The 21,113-nt window shown below is 33.6% G+C and overlaps 1 protein-coding gene and 1 pseudogene across 3 annotated transcripts in view; one reads left to right on the top strand and one right to left on the bottom strand.

The window, feature by feature from the left end:
* Positions 1-21,113, top strand: part of IMMP1L (inner mitochondrial membrane peptidase subunit 1) — a 55,834-nt gene that overhangs the window by 6,842 nt on the left and 27,879 nt on the right. For all 3 annotated transcript variants that reach the window (XM_045825413.1, XM_045825412.1, XM_045825414.1), the window contains exon 2: positions 4,173-4,285. The gene's annotated coding sequence lies outside the window, so the exon portion shown is untranslated. The remainder of the gene's footprint in view (positions 1-4,172; positions 4,286-21,113) is intronic.
* On the bottom strand, positions 6,015-7,871 carry LOC123809921 (annotated as a pseudogene).

The following is a 21,113-nucleotide window of genomic DNA, read 5'->3' as shown; positions in this document are numbered from 1 at the left end:
GGGAGGTGAGTTTGGCTGGGGCTGGGGGGCAGTGGTGGGGAGAAAATGCAGACAACTATAATTAAACAATAATAAAGTAATAAAAAATGAATTAATTAAGGAGAAAAAAAGGTAAAAATAACTGAAACACCAAAACAAAAGAAAAAAGATTTGTGCAGTGCATGGAGAAGATGCCATGACTGATCAAACATGTCAAAAGTGGTTTGCAAAGTTTCGTGCTGGAAATTTCTCCCTGGACGATGGATGCTCCACGGTTGAGTAGACCAGTTGAAGTTGATAGTGATCAAATTGAGACATTAATTGAGAACAATCAATGTTATATCATGTGGGAGATAGCCAACATACTTAAAATATCCAAATCAATGAAGTTATTGGTGAAAATGAGTAGTTTTTATTTTGTGGAAAAAAACCTTATAGACTTTTGGGCCAACCCAGTACCATTCTGGTGAATGATAATGGGGGAAGCTATATATATGTAGGGTCAGGAGTATATGGAAAACTTCTGTATCTTACTCTCAATTTTTCTGTAACCCTCAAATTTTTCTATAATAATAAAGGATCTAAAAAATTAAAGATGCCCCCCCCAAAAAAGATGAAATCAGCTATATAAAATCACAGTCTGAGAGTTCCATTAGCAACATATATATCACCCAAGTAACCACATAGTGGGACCATCTTTCTTCAAGGATTCCAACAGTCTGATATTCTGAGAAGTCTTCAGGTACAATGACCTATTTAAGGCACACCAGGAAACCATGGTCATGGTAGGCAGCGTATTCCATGGCAGAAATGAGTACCTCTATGGCTGGTCTTTCACTGGTTCTTCTGAGACCTGGGGTTCATATTCCTATTGTGTCAGTGTAGGTAAAGTGTGTAACATTTCGGAGGCTTAGTACAGGGTCTCATGGTATTCTGGGAGCTCAGAACTAAATTGGAGCCATGTATTACCCAACTTTCATAAAACTTTTTGTTCATGGCTCTTGCTCTATCTACTAATTCTACCTTCCTTTGAATTATAATTTCTTGATAAGCAATTTTTTTAATTTTCAAATTTGATAGCATTAATTGTATTCTGTACTTTGAATTCTTTTAGATTATTTTCCATATCTATGATGATACTTAGATTCTCATTTTTAATTTTCTTTCAATTTCATGTCTTTTCTCTTTGAATAACTGAAATATTTAAAAAATATTTTAGTGGTATTTTCATAGAATGGAATCTTACATTTTATACATTATTTCCTTTTCTAATATTAATAATTTGTTTTTCTTAATTTAATCTTTCTTCCTGCTTCTCTTAGGTATTTTGTTTGTTTTTCACTATAGTATTTTTTAAAAAGCAGTAATTAAAATACAGTTCCTGTCCAGTAGAACTGATAAGTCCTGTCCAGTAGAACTTCCTGTGTTGATGGAAATATTCTGTGTCTACACCATCTAGTACAAGAGCCATTAAGTACACATGGCTAGTGAAAGCTTGCAATGAGGTTGACATAATTGAGGAACTGAAGTTTCAATTTTATTTTAATTATTTAAATTTCAACACTACATTGGGCTAGTTGCTACTGTATTGGACAACATAGTTCTATGTCAAAATATGGCAAACTTTTTCTATGGAAGACTGTAAACAGTAAATATTTAAGGCTTTGCAGATCATATAGTCCCAGTTGCAACTATTTCACTCTGCTGTTGTAGAACAAATGCAGCCCGTCAACAACCCGTGAACGAATGAGCACAGCTGGGTTCCAGGAAAACCTGGTTTGCTAGAGTGGAGTTGGCTGGATTGGGCTTATGGGCCCTAGTTTGACAACCTATGAAAAGATGTGACTGGGGATATATATATTTTTCTTCTTTTTTTTTTCTGTATTCCCTGTTTTTTTTTTCTATTATTTTTTCTCCTGTGTATGTGTGTATGTATTTTTTGGAGGGGAGGGAGGAGTCTCTTTTTCTGCAACTTTTTTAGAAAGACTATTACTCTCCTTGGGTTTTTACTCTGTATTTGTTCAATTTTTGTTCCAACGTTTATATTTTTTACATATGAAGGTACATGGTGGTAAGACAGGTGTTCTATTTTAAAATTTCTTTAAACTCTACTCTTTGTTCTTTAATTCTGTTCTTTCATACACCTTGTTTTATAGGTGCAATATCTTATTTAATGTCTTGGAAGATGTTAAATAGAATTTTTTTCTTTTTATTCTCTCCCTACTTACCTCTGATTTCTCCACAGTTACTTGTTCTGTTTTCTATAATGGGCTTTCTTATTCATTCTCGATCCTTATCTTAATTATATCTGCAAAGACTCTACATCCTAATAAGGTCATGTTCTTAGGTTCTAAGTGGATATAATTTGGGGGGATAGGGGGACACCACTCAACAATCTCTTTTTAGGTAAGTATATTATAAATGTGTTATATAATCTGTTCATAATATTTAAAAATCTCTAAGTCTGTGTACATTTTGTTATGAGATTGCTTCACAATATACTGTTCAAGTAATACTCATATTGAAGAGCACCAAACAGGGAAACCACTTGTTTTGTCAGACTTTATAATGTGTTAGCAGTGGAGGGTTATTTAGTGTGTCCTTGCTTTTTTACCTAGGATGTTATACACAAGTGCATGAGCAAATGAAAAAATAGCACTAAAATTTCATTGACTTTAAAATATTTATTACTCAGTTTTCATACCAATGTAGTAAGTTCCTAAATCACCTCTTTATTAGAACAGTGTTCATCTCAAATTGACTGGAATGAGTTTGTGAGGTTAGATTTCCTTGGGATTTTTGGGTGTTTCAAGATTAACTCCAAAATATTTAATGAGTTCTTCAAGTAGGTAAATAACTCAGAAGAGAAATATTTTTGCAAGTAGCAAGAATATAATTTAAGTATCTGTAGCTGAGTCTCAATCACATGAGATTGTTAAGGTCAAGCATGGTACCTATACATGGGTGAAAGAATAAATTTAAGCAGATGTATTACAGAAAAAAGTCTCACTTTTAAGGGTCCTAAAATAAAAAGGAAAAAGATGGTAGGGTCATAAACAGAGGAGATTGAATAAAACAACAATTGGGGTTGAAACAGTAAAGAGAGGGAGGTTAGACTGGCTGATGTGAATAAGTAACAGAAATGTGCAATGTACAATAGCAAAGACATGAAACAGGGTAAGAAGAAGAAAGGAGAGCAAATGATAAGAATAATACCATAAAGAGCTTAATGATAAAGGGCAGAATATGAGTGTTTCTTTTAGCTTAAGTCAAATTAATGATACTTATTAGTCTTGAAATCATACACTCAAGATTCTCCTGCCATTTTGTCAGAAGAAAATAGTAGGAACCTTTACTACTCATTAAATTTCAAATAAATATTAATATTTAAATATTGATATAGATATGTGATATTATATATTATATGTAATTGTATAGTTCAAGGTGAATATTCATATACTGTTACCTTCGTTTAATGGCAAAAAATTAGTTTTTGGTGTTGACTCTCAAATGTCACAGGGAAACAGAGCAAACTTTTAACATTTAAAATAAAAATGGTGATAAAACTTTTTCTAAGTCATAAGAACTGACATGGAGTTATTATAGTGGAATAAGCAGCAGGTTTTGATATCTAAAATAGTATCAAGCATAATATGTTTTGTCTTTGTCATATTATAGGTGGTCTTAGGATTTTTCAACAATAAGCATTCTTCATATTCAGTGAATATCTGACTGAATAATGTCTTAACACATCAGCATTACAAACTACTCTGCTGCCCTTTTAGGCTTAAAATGAACTTCAGATATTCATGCTGACATGTAGAAATGAATGTTAGGTCCTCTGTATCACCTGTAAATTCTTGTAGAGGAATTTGATACATCAGAACTGTGTGTGATTGGGTATCAACTTCTTTAGGTGCTTGAACACAGTTTTCTCTAGGATGATTGATACATCGTCACCCAGTTACTTTCTTCTTCTACTTGAAATTCCCTCATAGATAAAGGACTTTAATATTCTGTTTTTTAAAATGATTATCTAAAGTGTCATTGAATGTCTAAATTCAAAATCCCATTGACCTGCCAAAGAGTGAGATGTATCTTAACAACTAAGAGACATTTAGTCATATTATATAATTAACTCAACATGGCTGAGAGAAGCCTTCACCTAATGTAATTTTGATTTTCTGTTTTAGGAATGCTGAAACCATGGATCACTGATATATGCTTTGAGACATGCTTTAGATGCTTTTTTCAGGAAGCCCTGAAGCTACCCTAAAAATTGAATGTATTGTCGAACAGACCTATGGTAAGTGTACTTTTTTTTCCCCTCCTTTTTTTTCTGTCTGGTTCATGATCAGGTTAAGTCTTATGAATGCCCTAATGCTGCTCCCTGCTGGACACTGTCATTTTTGAAAGTTGGTACTTAATAGATGGGCAAATAACTGGCTAGCTGGACCCACTAAGAGGGGAATCCTTGGTTGCATTCACACACACACAAACACACACAGTATCCAACAAAAGCAACTTAGTTATGGTGACTGATACCATTGAAAGTGCTGATAGTCTTGCTTCTAAATTTCATTGTCTGCTTCCTGCTTAGTGGCATCTAAAAGTTATAACAAACATATACTGAAGGGTGCTTCTAGGTGATGGGTCTTTTAGCATTTCCCAAATTGTGTGTGTGAAGATATATGTGTTAGTAATCTAAGTCAGTTTTTAAATTGTTGTTGTTGTTATCTTTTTTGTAATAAATTCCCTTTATTATTATTGTTTTTGTAAAGGAAGTATTGAAACAGCTCCAGTATAACTTAAATTGGGTATTGTTGGATCTATTTTGAATGAGTCACCTGACATTACATTGTATACAGTGGATACTTGCATAGAATGACACTGGTTTGGACTCACGTGTCGTGACTGTCCATCCTGTCACGAGCCCTCACATTGGATGCATGCACAGGTGCTCCCAAAGTTGTTCTAAAATGTATGCGAATTAAAAGTGTTTCTTTTCCTACTTTTGATCTAAAATATTGTTCTATTTTTTTGGAGTGCAACCTGAATAAAATTGTTGTCTGGATATAAGGTAGATTTTCTTTCAACAGTAATCATACATTTCCTTGGAAAGAAGGAAAAGTGACAGAAACAACATGAGCTAAGCAAGGCTTAACATGGTAACTGACCTCACATTCTTTAACAGCCTGGTACTTATTTGATAGCCATTTGGAAAGCCTGGGTATCTACTCTTAATTAGGATTATGGAGAGTCAGACATACTGGTTTGTTTGTTTATTATGAAAATATTGCAATAAAAATTTGAAATGTAGACCAAGAAAATAAAATTGTCAGCAAAAAAGAAAAGCCATTTCTTCCTTCTCTGTAAAAATATATTATTTCAGAAAGTATGTCATTATGAGTTTTTATTGTAAAATAAACATCATATGAAAACATAAATGCATAGTAAAATGAGTAAGTATAAAGCAGACATGTTTCCCCAGGTCATTACTGGTATCTCAGATGCTGTTCATATAATCCTCCTTTTCTTTAGAAGTAACCAATGTCTTGATATTTATGGTAATTATTTATATAATTTTATTACTTTTATACTGTGTATCACTCAGCAATGTGTACTTTCTGTCTCTAATGTTGATGGAATCTATGTATTTTTTTTTGCGAACATTTTAATTTTTCTTTTGGAAAAGGTAAAGTAAGAGAGGGCAGTCTTCAGTGTTCTGAGAAGCCCAGGGATGGGAGGAGTTGTAAGGAATTTAGATGGACCAGCAATCATGGTGGGATCAAGATGCATGGGGACAGGTTCGTGGTCTTTCAAGGTAAGTGGGAGGCTGGAAAAATGGCTGGAAAGGGACAGCGTTCTTCAGAGAAGGGTGTAGGCTAGGAATGGAAGGCATTATGTTGATGGGGCCTATCACAGTGCAGCCAGAGAACAGTAGAGAAATCAGGCAAATTATCTAGTTTGCACTACCTGCATGTCCTCAAACCTGATTCTGTCCAAGTCCTTACAGTGCGTCTCCGGGGACACATCTAGGAGCAGAAGCTCAGAGTCCCTTCTGAGGAGGGATGGTGGCGACTCAGCTGCTGCTGCTGCCACTGCTTAGCCTACTTCATTGCATGATAAAGGGTGGAGGAAATTTCTGGTGATATGTGGCCCAGGCCTTGCAGCAGTCTGAAGGTCCAACTGAAGGAGCTTCTTGAGTACTCTTTTGGGGCCATGTCCTAGAAAGTCAAAACTCATGAGTAGAACCATAGAATGTGGCTTTTATGTTCAGGCTGCCAAAGAGGTCTTGCGGGTTTGCTTGTATGTGCTGAATGTAATGAGGGTGATGCCCTTGCTGTGCTTGACCTTCCCTGAGGCCAGGCCATATGACAGCACCCACTCTTGCTGGGGCCCCTGCTGTGTGCCAACTGCAGCACCATCAGGCATGAGTCGCCTTCCAACAGCTGGAAGAAGTCCTTACTTCTTCCAGCTGTCCATGGAGGTGCCATTCTCTTTAGCATCAATGGTTAGAGGTCCACTCAGCAGCAGGATCTCCAAGCTTTATGAAAGAGTTCCTGGTGGGTGGCGGCTGCTCTCACAGACACAGAAAGGTGGCCGAGGTGGTGGAGCTGAAGTCTAGATCTTAACACTAAACTCATAGTACCTGTTGTGTGCTGATCTGAGCTTGGAGACAGACTGACTATGCTTCCCTTCGGGCTGGTGCTACCCAGGATGCTGCTGTGGCTCTTGCGTGCTGGCTGGGGTACCAGGTGACATGGGACAGGGGTGGGCCATCTGATGAGAGCCACTGTGTGCAATTGTATGCATTCTTTCTTCCTTTACTCAGCATTATGTTTCGGAGATAGTTGAATGTAGTTTTATTTCATTCATTTTCATTATTAGTATTGGGTTGGCTAAAAAGTCTGAATGGTTTTTTTCACAAAATAAAAGACACATTTTCATTTTTACTAATAACTTTATTGATTTGAATATTTTAAGTATGTTGGCTATCTCCCACATGATATAACATTGATTGTTCTCAATTAATGTCTTGATTTGATCACTATCAACTTCAGCTGGTCTACCCAAATGTAGAGCATTGTCCACTGAGAAATCTCCAGCACGATACTTCGCAAACCACTTTCTGACATGTTTGATCAGTCACGGCACCTTCTCCATACACTGCACAAATCTCTCTCTCTTTTTTTTTTTTGCATTTTAGTGGCATTTTTACCTTTCTTTAAATAATAAAGCATAATATGCTGAAAATGTTGCATATTTTCTTCCATCTTCACTATTGAAATCGCTACACAAAAATTCACCAATTTCAGTAAGTATTTTTAAATACACACCAATATGACAGCTGTTATAATACAATCTAACAAAATTGTTTCGAATGAAGTTAAAGACAACTAAGTGCTTCTAGAGCCATCTTATGGAAAAAACAAATGAGTTTTTTGGCCAACCCCATATATTATTCCTTTGGAATGAATATGACTGTTCATTTATTCTAATGGTGGTAGATGTTTGAGTTGTTTCTACAGTTTGTTATAAATAACATTGCCATGAATGTTTTTTTACATTTCATGTTGTTTTTTAATTATGTGTTTTTCTACATGTGTCATGTAGACAACATGTGTCATGTAGAAAAAGTCATATTTTCAGGTTAAAGAGAATTTATTATAGTGGGACTTTAAATTAATTTAAGTGAATGCATGAGAAAGTTATTATATCATGAGAGTAACATTAAATATTGGAAAAGATTCTGAAGAGATTATAGTTTCTTTTACTGTAGGCCTTAAATAGATGGTAAAGTGGCCTATAATATGTGATAGTTTAAACAAATAGTATACAAATAGTACAGATACAGCCCTGGCCGGGTGGCGCCATTGGTTGACCGTCATCCTATACACCAGAAGGTTGTTTGTTAGATCCCTGGTCAGGCTAGATCCCGCACCTAGGTTGCAGGTTTGATTCGCAGTCAGGGAGTACACAAGGGGCAATCAATCGATGTTTCTCACATCGATGCTTCTCTTCCCCTCTCCCCTCCCTTCCCTTCCCTCTAAAATCAAGAGGCATGTGCTTGGGTGAGGATGGATGGACAAATAAATACATAGATATAATATATAGACATAGGATCTAATGTAGTAATTCTTTGTTTTACTTTATTAACAGATTTATTGTTTACTGTCATGTCATATTTTCTATAACAACTTTACTGATGAAGAAACTCAGGAGGGCTAGAGAGATAGAGTCACTTGAACAAGGTCATTTAGCAAGTTGGAGCTAGAAACCAGACCAACCTGTCCACTTGGCAGTTGCAACTTAAAGAAAACAAAGTGAAAAGTGAAATCAGGATATTTTCTTGAGTGTGTCCAGCCATTCAAGTGGAAAGTTTGCCTGACTAGTTTTCAGATATTATCAGATATTCTCTTGACTATTAACCAAGAACTGGCTTAGCATAGGGAATGTTATATTTAAAGCCCCCAAAGTGTTATTGTACTTTATTGCAGTTCCTCTTTCAAAAGGCAGCCGTAGTATATTCTAACTCTGAGTGAGAATTTCACTTTGAGTAGCCTCACTCATTGGCTATTGTTAATGAATGGAATATTTCTCATCTGTTAATTTCGTAGATGAATGAACCTTATCCTTTTATGTGCCAAAATTTGTTGGGTAGGAATATATTTTTAAAAGGCTTCTAAAATCTAAAATTTACCCTTCTGTTTTTCTAAACAAGACATACTGAGTATAATTTAAATTCTGTTTTGGTGGCTCACAGTTGACCTTGTAAACATCAGTCATTTCACAGAATTTATTTGATTTCCTCAGAGACCATTATGCTGTGTAGTTCTCCTAAGTTGTACTGGACTGATAAACTTTTGTGTTCTGGGGGTACTTGTGATGTATTTTGTTTTGTGTAAGCTTTGTTAGGTAATTCTTATTTTTTTCTTTTTGTTGTCCATGCATTATATTGACTCTAATATTAAAATCAGCATTTGCCTAACATTATACATTGCTTAGGGTGGAGCTTAAGTATGGTTCTTTCCAATTGACTGGCTAAAAGCCTAGGATGGGTGGGTGGCAGGTTTTTAAAATTTATTTTGGGGTCTGTCTCCAGGGTAGCCATTTTGTCTGAGAGGACTGATATGATTTCTGAATGATTGAAATGAAAGATGGATTACATGCATATACAGATGCATTCTCATTCAGGGAATAAAAATGATCATGCACCTATTTTCTTATGAAACAGTGATATTGAAACTGGATTTACTTAAGAATTCCTTCATGTAGAAAGTCCAGTGGACTTGAGTGGTTGTTTTCTTTTTTTTAAAAATTATTTTATTGCTGTTCATTTACAGTTGTATGCATTTACCCCCAACTCCTTCCCCACCCCAACCAAGCCTACATCCCTCCCTTGTTTCCACGCGCCCCCCGCCGTTTTGTCCATATGTTTTTTATAGTTGTTCCTGAAAACCCTTCCCCCTGTTATCTCTTCCCACCTCCCCTCTGGTTGTTTTCTAATTAGAAAATATTTGATAGGATGAGCAGTTAAATGAAAACAGTATTAGGTGAGACTACCTATTGAAAATGGCAGTCATAAAGATTAAACCACCTTTGAAATGACAGCTTCTTAAAGGAAAATATAGAAATAACAGATTTGGTTTCATGATAAAGTTTAAGTGCTTTAGGAGAATGTTCATTTGAAAGTGAAATGCATTTGAATGCTCACCCATACACTATTGAAAGTGTTTAAAGAAGAAACTGGAGTGGGGAGTGTATTAGTTGTTGGATGGCAGGAGGTTTTGGGGAGATACGCACTTGGTATTCCAGGACAGTAGGCATCACTATGGTGATTTGTGGCATCATAGAGGTGTTTTTATATTTAAAAATTCATTTGCTCGTAAACTTAATAAATCAACAAATTTTGCATGTGCATTTAGGGAAAAAGAAATAAAGGGCTTCATGCAGATTTTTACAATGAAAATATTTTTCAGAAAACAAAATATCTTAGAGGCCCAAAGAGAGGCATAGCTTTCTCTAGGATACATCTGAGAGCCATATGTGGTGGAAGTGCAAAATGACACAACCCACATAAATTGGCAACTTTTAGAAAAAGCACAATGCATTCACACATCTGTCTCAGTACCAATTAGGGGAATGTTTTACAGATATACTTGTGTCCTTAAAATATAACATATATAGGAGTTTTAATTGTAGCTTTTTGTTTTATAGTAGCAAACTGTTGGGAACACCCCTAATGTCTACCAATAGGGTACTTGTTAAATGATCTGTGGCATATCTATACTCTACAGATATAAAAAAAAGATAGGATGTTCTCTATGTGCAGATTTGGAAAGTTTTCAAACATACATTGTTATTCAACAAGAGCAGAGTTCAAACAGTATATTGTAAACTACTTTTTGTTTGAAAGGGAGGGGAATATAAATATATATGTAGAGATACTCATATTTACATAAAGAAAATCTGGAAGAGTATACAAAATCTAAATCTTCTATATGAATGGGTGAGGAAAAACAGATGGGACTTTTACTGTATATCTTTTAGATTGTTTTATTTATTTATTTATTTATTTATTTGGTTGGTTGGTTGGTTTGGAAAAACACTTTTATTTAGGGTTAGTTTAATGATGTAGTGTAGGGCTGAGAACTGAGGGCAAGTTAAAATCCTGGGTACCCTACACATGAGAAGGTTAATAGACGAAGGTAGAGACAGTGTTAGTTTTCAGTGTAAGCTTTAGATGACAGCTGAAATTTACTACTGCATTACACTTGGTATGCTCATTTCTTTTTATAACGTCAGAACTGCCGTTATTCTTTTTTTAATGATAGTTAAAAATTTTCATTACTGTTCATTTACAGTTGCCCTGCCTTGTTCCCCATTGCTCACAACTACCCTGTTTCCCCGCTACTGCAAAAACCCCCCTCCCACCCCAGTCCATGCCATGAGTCCTCTACTCCTGTTCCTTTGCTTGCCCCTGCCTCTTCTTTCCTCCATTACTCCCTCCCCCTTCACTCTGGCCACTGTCAGTTTGTTCTTTATTCCATGTCTCTGGTTTGTTTTGCCCATTTGTTTTTTTTTTTTTTATTAGGTTCCACTTATAGGTGAGATTATATGGTATTTGTCTTCCACTGCCTGGCTTCTTTCTTTCTTTTTTTTTTATTTTAATTTTATCTTAATCATTGTTCAAGTACAGTTTTCTGTCTTTTACTCACATCCCAGCCCCTAGTTTTTGTCCATGTGTCCTGTATATTTGTTCCTGTAAACCCTTCCCATTCTCCCCTGAAATTCCCTTGAAATTCTCTCCCCTCTCCCCTCTAGTCACTGTCAACCTGTTCTCTATTTCAGTGTCTTTGGCTATATTTTACTTGTTTGTTTGTTTTGTTGTTTAGGTTCCTGTTAAAGGTCAGATTATATAGTATTTGTCTTTTACTGCTTGGCTTATTTCACTTAGCATAATGCTTTCCAGTTCCATCCATGATGTTACGAAGTGTAGGAGTTCTTTCTTTCTGCTGTGTAGTATTTTTGAATGTGTGAATGTGTTATAGTTTTACTGCTTTACTCCCAGAATTTGGCAGATAGTAAGTACTGAATAAATATTTGTTGTAGAAATGAACTCTATAATCTTTTGATGATTTTTAAAATCTTATTTCTTAAAGTATCTTTTTGATATGAGAAAAACAGTGTTGTAAATTATATGTTGATTCCAGTATAAAAATAGGGAAAATATTTAAGTGGGATACAATGAGTAGCATAGATTAGTTTATCATATTATCATGAAGTTTCATTTTATTAGATGATATTGATATTAAAGAATGATTATATTTTCTTTATCTGCATTGAAAGATAATAAAAGTTTTCAGGCCCTGGCTGGTATAGCTCAGTGGATTGAGCTCGGGCTGCAAACCAAAGTGTCACAGGTTCGATTCCCAGTCAGGGCACATGCCTGGGTTGCAGGCCATGACCCCCAGCAACCACACATTGATGTTTCTCTTTCTCTCTCTTTCTCCCTCCCTTCCCTCTCTAAAAATAAATAAATAAAATCTTTAAAAAAAAGTTTTCAAGAGATTCCTATTAAATTAGGTAATAAGCTTTCATAATTGATAAATAATCTTACAAAATTTGAGGGCAAGGGGGGAAATGACAAACATATTCTTTATACTGCCTTTTCTTCTGTGCTACTTATCCCACATAAGGGCAAAATTTCAATCCTGAGACTATTTTAGGAGCTGTTATAACAGCAGCAACAGTGGCAGCAGAAGCTACTCCTGACACAAAAGCCAGATACCTCAAAATATGGTATTATAGATTGAGGAATGGGGAAAGGTGATAGGGTAAAGGGCTGTTGCTCCTCCATTTATAAAAGTCCAGGAACTTTCACAGCTATTGAGATAAAAATGTGATTATTCAAATAAGTAGTATCAGAACCTTTCGTTTTTTGTTCCTAAATTTCTTATGACAAGAATTTTGACCACCCCTGTATATTTCTGTATTTGTGTGTAAAACTGTCTTTTTAATGAAAGCTCTATCTACAGAAAATGCACACAGATCGCTCAATGAATTTTTTAGAAGCCGAATAACCCCATGTAACCACACCCAGATAAGAGACATTATCAGCACCCAGAAGACACCTTCCTGTTCCCCACCATGTGCTAAAATAACCACTACCCTAACTTTGAGTAGCATTGTCTTGTTTGTTTCTGTATTTTATATAGAGAATTTTATAGTCTATTTTTGGTTTCCTTTGCTCAACTTTATTTCTTGAGATTTGTGTACATTGTTGCATGTAGTTGTTCTTTGTTCATTTTTATTGCTGCATTGTATTATATGACTATTTCACAACTATTTTTTAATCCATTCTGGTAATTGACATTTGGGTGGTTTCTATATAATGCTACTAGAAGCTTTCTAATACAGATCTTGGTTAATATATTTATGTTTCATTTGTGGATATATCTAGGAGCAAAATTGCTGGATCATAGGTGTATATGTGTCCAACTCTAGTCAACTGTGCCAGTTTTCTAACGTGGTTGTATTCGTTTACTTTCATGTGAGAGTTCTCCTTGCTCCACGTCTTTGTCAACACTAGATCCTTTTCCCCACCTGTTTTGTTTTTTAGATTCTGCTGTCTATAAGTAGTAAACCATTATTTTTTACTTTCTAGTTGATGATTAATCAAGCTGACCACCTTTTCATATGTATATTACCTATTTTATTATTCTCTCTTGAAGTACCTGTTCATTTCTTTTCCTGCTTTTCTGTTGGGCTTTTTCTTTGATTTGTATGTGTTCTTTATATATTTGCAATATGAATCCTTAATTGAAAATAGGTATTGTGACCTTTTCTCCTACTCTGAGGTTTGCCCTTTCAGCCTATTAATAGTTTTTTTGATGAACAGATAATTATGACTTGAACGTAGTCTAGTTTGTCATTTACAAGCACTGTTGAGTGCTTTTTTTCATCTTGTTTAAGAAATATTTGTCTATTCCAACGGTGTTCTGGGTTTTTCTCTTAAAGTGTTACTGTTTTACCTTTTTAGTTCTGCAATTTTAGACTGTATTTCATGTTAGGCAATTTTGCTCTGGTTTTTAGACTTAAGAATCTATATCTTTAGACAGAAAAATGAGGTGATTTATGTTAATGACCATAATTATGTGCTTTTTACAAAGTACCCCTTAAGAAAATAGTTTATCTATGTTTGCTTCAACTGCAGCTTTAATGTACTGCTTTGTTTAAGTTGTTTGCCTTTAAGAAGAGTCTACTAGATTTTTTAGGGAGGAATTTCTGGGATGGAAAAACCAGTTATGATTTTCAATGTTTTTAATAATACTAGTATTCATAAAAAGTTTTATCCATGAAATATAAAATTTGGTGAAGTATTTACAGGCACAATCTCAGTTACCTCACTTTACTCTGTTAAACTATAGGATATTTAATTGAGGGAAAAATTAGGTTTTAATTTTTGAGTAGGTTTTCCTGTGAGCATCCATATATGTACAAGTTATGAACTTTCATAAGGCCTTCAGTGATACTTTTTATTATTCGGAAGCACACGAGACATGTTCTGATTATGTGCTATTATATATTTGTAGTGCAGAAAAGTGTTTTTATATTTCCTGGTATTTTAGTTTTTATCTTGTCAGTAATGTATGTTATTAACTTATTGTATTTTATAACTTTACATTTATATTTCTTAATGAGAGCAATTGCCTGTTTAAAACTGTGTTTTATCTCTGATCACAGTGCTGAAATTACAGTAAGGTGGTTGTACTTGACTCTTCGCTAAGCACTTAGATATTTTTCACTTGTCATCTACATTTCTTAGTTTAAATCTTCAAATTAAATGATATTTTATCTTGGCTTTTATTTTAATTCATGCATTTAAAAACTAAAATTCAGATAAAAGATAGTTTCAAAATAAATTCAGTATATTATTTATGAGTGGAGCAACACATTAACATTGGGTTCACAATAGATCATATCGCTTTTATTCCATCTTACAAGCTTAGCAGCACAAACAGAATAATCAACATATTATTTGGCTGTCATCTGCTGAACAGAAACCAGAGATCACAAGGAGGTTTTCCCTAGCTGCGGTGATGGCCTTTTTGTTCCAAGCCCCCATCTGGGAGGGCCATGGTGTGTTATCATATGGAACGCGGGGTTTTCTGTAATCTGCTTAGCTGCACTGCAGTTTGAATCTTCATTCCATGTTTGTGTAATTTATAATTTTAATGAGACCATGGCTCTTGTGGGCTTTGAAATATATTAAAAGCTCTTTTGTGCATATGCTTTTGTTCTTGCTTAATAGGCTCAGTGTATTTAAAACTGATGAATTTTTATTCATGAATTTGGATGTCTGGGGATTAACTTCGACTGAATATCATTGCTCTCATATATTGATGGTTAGAAAGTTTTTTTTATTGTCATTGTTTTGTTTTTATGTGATTGTGTGTCTGTGTGTACATGTGATACTTGTAACCAGAAAAGGAAAGAAATACATGGTTTTAAAAGGGTAGGAAAAAGTGGCATGGCTAGGTTATAAAGGACTGACTTAGATATTGTCCATTTTATTTATTGAGTCTCATATTTCATCTTTAGCCTTAATATTTTAGATAAATATTATAAAGGAATAATTATGAAAAGAAATTTTTAAATGAGTTAAATATTTACATACTACTGTTTACATTGAATATTCCAATGTTTGACAAAGATAGACCTTGTAGTTTAATTATATAATACCAATTTTCTGTGGTCATGCTAAAGCTGCCATTAACTTCTTTTAATTAAATTATGGGTATATTTTATATTTTAACTCTTTACAGTTTTCCTTCTTTCTGTAAAACTCTTTGTTAATGAATGTTTTTAAACCTACATTGATGGATAATGAGTAGACTAATGGAAAAGCAGCTTTCTAATAATTTATAAAGTGGACCCTTTTCTAAATGTTTTTATTATGCTAACATTCTGAAATAAATGCTTCAAATCTCTATAGTTAATTACTTATGATTTACTTTTAAAATTTGAATATAAATACTTATATAGCACCTTAGAAAAAACTCATGGTTCTTGCTCTATCCAGACATGTTTTTTGAAGTTGCTGTTTTTTGAACTCAATAGTCCTTACCACTATTTTATGAAATTGCCCAAGGTGAACTTTTTCTAAAAGCCAATACTTACTAGACTATAAAGTCTTTTTGTAAGTATGAAACATTATTCTTTTTTGGTACGTGATGGTCAGCAATTTGGCTGGTCCCTTCTTCATTACTACCCTACAGCTAGAAATATGAAATAGACTAAAATGACTGCTTTTTGTTCTTTCTTTGCTAAGCTTATCTATCAGATTTGACACTGGAATGTTTGTTCTTCCATAGTAATGCTCTGCTTTAGTTTCTGTCCAGATGAAAGATGAGAGTCATATGTATGTATATGTGTATATATATATATATATATATATATATGTGTGTGTGTGTGTGTGTATGTATATTTTTTTATTTAACCCACTATATCTAGATTGTTATATTTTCTAGATGTAATCAATATAAGATATTTTACTTTTTGTGTTAAGTCTTCAAAGTCAAGTGTATATTTTATCCTTACAATACCTCTTAGTTTGGACTAGTCATATTTCAAGTGCTCAATAGCCATACATAGCTAGTGGCTACTTTATTGAACAGTATAGCCCTAAAGTATTGCATATAAATGTCATAACAGAAATATGTGGGGTTTTGCATCCCTCATTTTTCTAGTAATATTCTAATCGAGGTAATCAGAGTATTCATGTGCTATGTAGTTGAAGTTACAGTGTTTTTTGTAGCTCTACCACTTACACTATTGGTATACATCTGCCTGTTTAACATACAGAATCAGAATTATGTCACTGACTCCTGATACTTAGCAGATATTGTATAGCTATGCTTATGGATACTCTGATGATAAAGAGATAATGGCTAATATAAGGATGCAATATGGTCCTTAGCAATTGTGGGCAAATAGAACTTGTCAAATAAGTCCTATTCCAAGTATACCAAGGAGCTTAGCTTTACAAGAATCGCATGTCAAATCTTAGTACTTTTTTAAAAAATATAAACTGGAGAATTCCTCTTTGCCTTCTTAGAACCATTCTCTATCAGTGTTTGTGTCCATGATATTCATGTCTCTTTTCGTATGTTTGCTAAGAGCTGGTATAGCTTTAAACTTAGAAGAAAAAAGCTGAACATAAAGTATTGTTTTCTAAATATCTCTAGGGTTCTATGCATTTTCAGTGTTCTGTATATATTCCAATATAAGGAGAAGTTATTTCACTAAGTACTTCAAAAACATATAGTTAAGAATCGTAAAACCTTGAATTATAAATGATTTGAACTTATTCAAGTATCTGAAAGTATAAAATGCTCAAGGTGCTTTGTATAAAGTACTACTTCTGTACTTTATGAAAAGTAGAGATCTTATATGTAATTGACTTTTTTGCTCAAGTGTGGTTTAGAGAGAAAAATGATATGCTCTTGAGATCTCTGAATTCTTCATATTTTCTAAATTTTGAGGGAATTGAGCTTCTTCATATGCAGTCTAATTTATACAGATATTGGCGGATGCATGTTGTATTCTTTTAGTCACTTAAATTTTTATTGACTTCTCTCTGTGACTTCTGCATTTAAAGTGTTGGCACAAAATGTTAAGCTGTTCTTTAAACAATACCTCTAGTTTCTTGGAGCTGATAAATCCATCCATTGATTTCCTAATTTTATTATGTACACAGTGAATTGTAATCCAAGATTACAGCAAACAAGATGTTAATTTTGAGCCATAATCTATGTACATTTCAATTACAGAGCATGATTGTTATAGAAGCACAGAATAAAAAGGAATAACATTTGTGCTATCCTCACAGGAGCTGTCAATAAAAGATGTAATAGGGGATTTAGGAATCTGGAAATGGCCAACTAATTTATGTGAATCTATTTTATTTCAGCTAGAAAGACCAAGCTCTTTTTCGTCTGTACTGCATATTGCAGAGCACAGGCTGGCTATAGAAAACCAGGCGGCTGCATATGGATAGTCCCTTGATATCATTCACTTGCTGTGTAATCTTATTATGCAAAGTTCTAATCTTCACCTAGAATGAATGCCTCTGGGTCAGAATATAGTCATATCAGGGTTTTTGAGGTCATGTTTTGTGATCCTTAGCTTATTCTTCTAAGTAGGGCTGGGATTTAGAGGGTATTCCCCAGACGCTGGCAAAGATAGACAGCAGAACCTGCTGCCTTTTTGGAAGACAAGACCAACATGAGGTCCCTGGTAGGATTAAACTTGATTTGTAGCTGTAGGATTTTTTAACAGATGTATTATTGGACAGGGAATAGGGGGCCACCAGCACCGCAAAATTGAATCACGACTGGCATTCTCAGGGAGTTTGCTGCCTGCTAAAACAGCAGCTGCATGTGGATTTGACTTCTTTCAGGTGAAGCGACTTCCAGTCATTTGGAAAGGATGGGATGAAAAGGAACCTTGGTGATAATTTTGATGTCTGCAAGATTTAGTACCAGTGTAATGGGATTATCGGTAACACCTTCACTGCAGAAAAAGCCACCTGGCGCTGTAACTGGCAGCAACGGAGAACTAATCCTTTCCCATCTCTTGGATGTCATTCATAAAGCTGAAAGCGATTTCTGTCCTAACTGTGATTAATTTTATAAACAACCAAAAATCAGGTGATCAAGGCAAAGAAAATCCTGTTTATTAATTATTTAAAATATGGAGTCTTAGCTATTTGACTTATAAAATATGTAAGACATATATACTATAAACTATCTATGACTTAAAATTTAAATGTTCAGTTTGAAAAGTTAATTAATGTCTTTTATATATTTTTTATTTGAGTGATATATATTTGCTATTGGTGAAGATTTATATTTGAGATTAAATATTAAATTAAATATTTTAATTTTTTTGGATATAAAGCAATTATTAGTAAATTAAATAAAATGCTTATAGGTATAAGGAATTGTAATACTTTGCTTTGTCATACGCTTTACCTGTTTGCAACTACTTTGATTCCTGCTATTTAAATATTTTTAGTAAAATATTAAATGGTATAAAATATATAGACATATTTTTCATAATTATGGTAATGCTAGCTTATACTGTTGACAAAAAGGGCTTTTTGTGAAAGTGTAGGTTCTTAATATGTAAAAGCCCTAAAATAATATTAATCTGAATAGACTTATTTTTTTTTAATCAGAAATTCTTAGTCAAAGTTTTCCTTTAGAAGATGGGGGTTTAGTTATTTGCTCTGGAACCATGTATTAGTTAATTGAGGTTTATTTTTTAAGCATTTTATTTCAACTAAAAACTTTATCAAGTACTTTGTTTAGAGATGTTCATTATTTTAATATTCTTCTCTTCCATGGTCCAGAATAAACGGAGAGAAAATGAAGTGAAATTATCCCATCAGTCACCCAAACAGTATGCAACAAAACTGCCAAGACTAGAAAAGATAATTAGTGTTGTCAGTGTTATGATCTTAGAGTACTTACTTTTAAAATATTTATTCATAGAACTTGATTTTTATCTTACTGTGTTTTTTATTTAGTAGTTTTGTCTTTAAAAAATAAATTAGAAAACCTTGATCATGTTTTAAAACTCTTAAATCTTAACTACATATAGGTGACAATTATTTTTTGAAATTATAAGAATAACTAAAATATAATCATCCATTATATACAATATATTGATTTATTTATAGCCTCTGTTTACATGTGAATAATTTTATTCTTTTTCATGTGAACTCTTTATTAGGAGAATCAACAAATGAAATATAATAAAGTTTTTACAGAGCTCTTTGGTCAGACCTACCTAGCAAACTTGTCATTCTTCAGTGGAATCCAAACTATTATATTCCAAAATGTGTTTCTTCATTTGTTGTCACATTTAAAGTGAATTAATGAGAAAACTTTGTATTTTTAGTGAACTGCATTACATTAATTTATAAAGGATTTTTTTAGTCTTCTAATAGTATTTTTGCTGTTGGAAACACTGTTTACTTAAAATTCTATGATTATAATGAAAAGATCTATTGGTGAAATAAGTAGTCTAAAAATCTTTCTCTTGGCCCTGAACGGGTACCTCAGTTGGTTAGAGCATTGTCCCGATACACCAAGACTGTGTGTTCGATCCCCAGTCAGGGCACATGCAAGAAGCAACCAATGAATGCATAAATAAGTAGAACAACAAATTGATGATTCTCTCTCTCAAATCAATAAATAAAATCTTTCTTTTATTCTCATAATATAATTACTTTTACTTTAAATATCAAATATTTGGTTTATGTGTAGTTTCACATTATTTTGCCTGGCAGTGTATTTCCTCAGGTTAACTTTCTAAGGTAGTTAACAGTATTATATATGTATTTTTTAAAAAAGTAGCTTTCCTTTCAAAACAAAATTTGTCTCAAAGCTTTTATTAAACACAGTCACAGTTTACTTTTCTACTTTTTATTCACTTGGTTACTGAGTGGCTCTGGAGAGTGTTTTTTCTGTCTCCATTTGGGCATTATTCTTATTTGATTAGAGATGGTTATTTCATTTGGAAAGTCCCAAATAAATTCATCTTAATTAAATTCATTACAAACATAAAGTCTTCTCAATGATATACATTCTTTTCAGATAAATATAGGTTAGTTGACTTTAATACCTTATTGATAACATAAGAAATTTTGCTTATCTTGAAATACAAACTACAAATATTAACTTAATCTGTTACCATATTTTGCCATATATAATGTGCACCCATGTTTTTGACCCAAACTTCCAGGAAAAAAAATCTTTCAGTTTACAGTATATTGAAACAGAATTAGTACTACCATGTATAATGCACATCCTATTTCTCCCTCAAAAATTTGGGCAAAAAAGGTGCACATTATACAAGGCAAAATACAGTACATAAGTGATTCATGATGATGTCAGAGCTGAGGGAGGTATTTTTAGAGATAAGAGAAAGAGGTAAAGGCTAAGAGAACCTAGAAGAAAAAATTTTATTTTCAGAAAGGAGTAAATCAGGCATAACAAAGTAGCAGGGTGTGAATTATAGCAATTCTTGATTTAGAGATGATAAACTCTTTTTTGTCCTCTGGTACTGTATGAGACCTAGGATCACATAGCAAGAGCCATTCATGAACTGTAGACTGGCGCCTTGACAGCTAGTCAGTGATAATGCTAAATGATACTTCTTCCATTTTAGTGCATATCCTTCAACTCTTGCTCATACAACTTGTATATTGTCCTGAAACACATGGATTATATAGCCTTTGGGGCATTATTAGTGGATGAATGAGATGGTTTTGGTACTTCACTGTTTGGAGGCTGGTACTTGATTATATTAAAAGTAGTGACTGTTCATGCTTTCTAAACATAAAAATGTTTTGGTTTTGGGTATATGTAAAAAATTAACTTCAGAAAATTACATTGGGTTTCTTAAATTACTGAAATATTAGCATTGTAAAATTTAATGACACTTTATAGAATTATCTTAAAGTTAACATTCAGTTTAAAATAATGGTTAAATTTTGTCAAATTTCTGTAAGTGTTTAATATATCTCAATGGTCTCAAATAGCAGCACAGAGTTTTTT

Source organism: Phyllostomus hastatus, unplaced genomic scaffold (assembly GCF_019186645.2).
Source record: "Phyllostomus hastatus isolate PE091 unplaced genomic scaffold, TTU_PhHast_1.1 phas_scaffold_585, whole genome shotgun sequence".
NCBI classification, from domain to species: domain Eukaryota; kingdom Metazoa; phylum Chordata; class Mammalia; order Chiroptera; family Phyllostomidae; genus Phyllostomus; species Phyllostomus hastatus.
The sequence above is the reverse complement of the archived record's forward strand: the minus strand, read 5'-3'. Positions and strand labels throughout refer to the sequence as shown.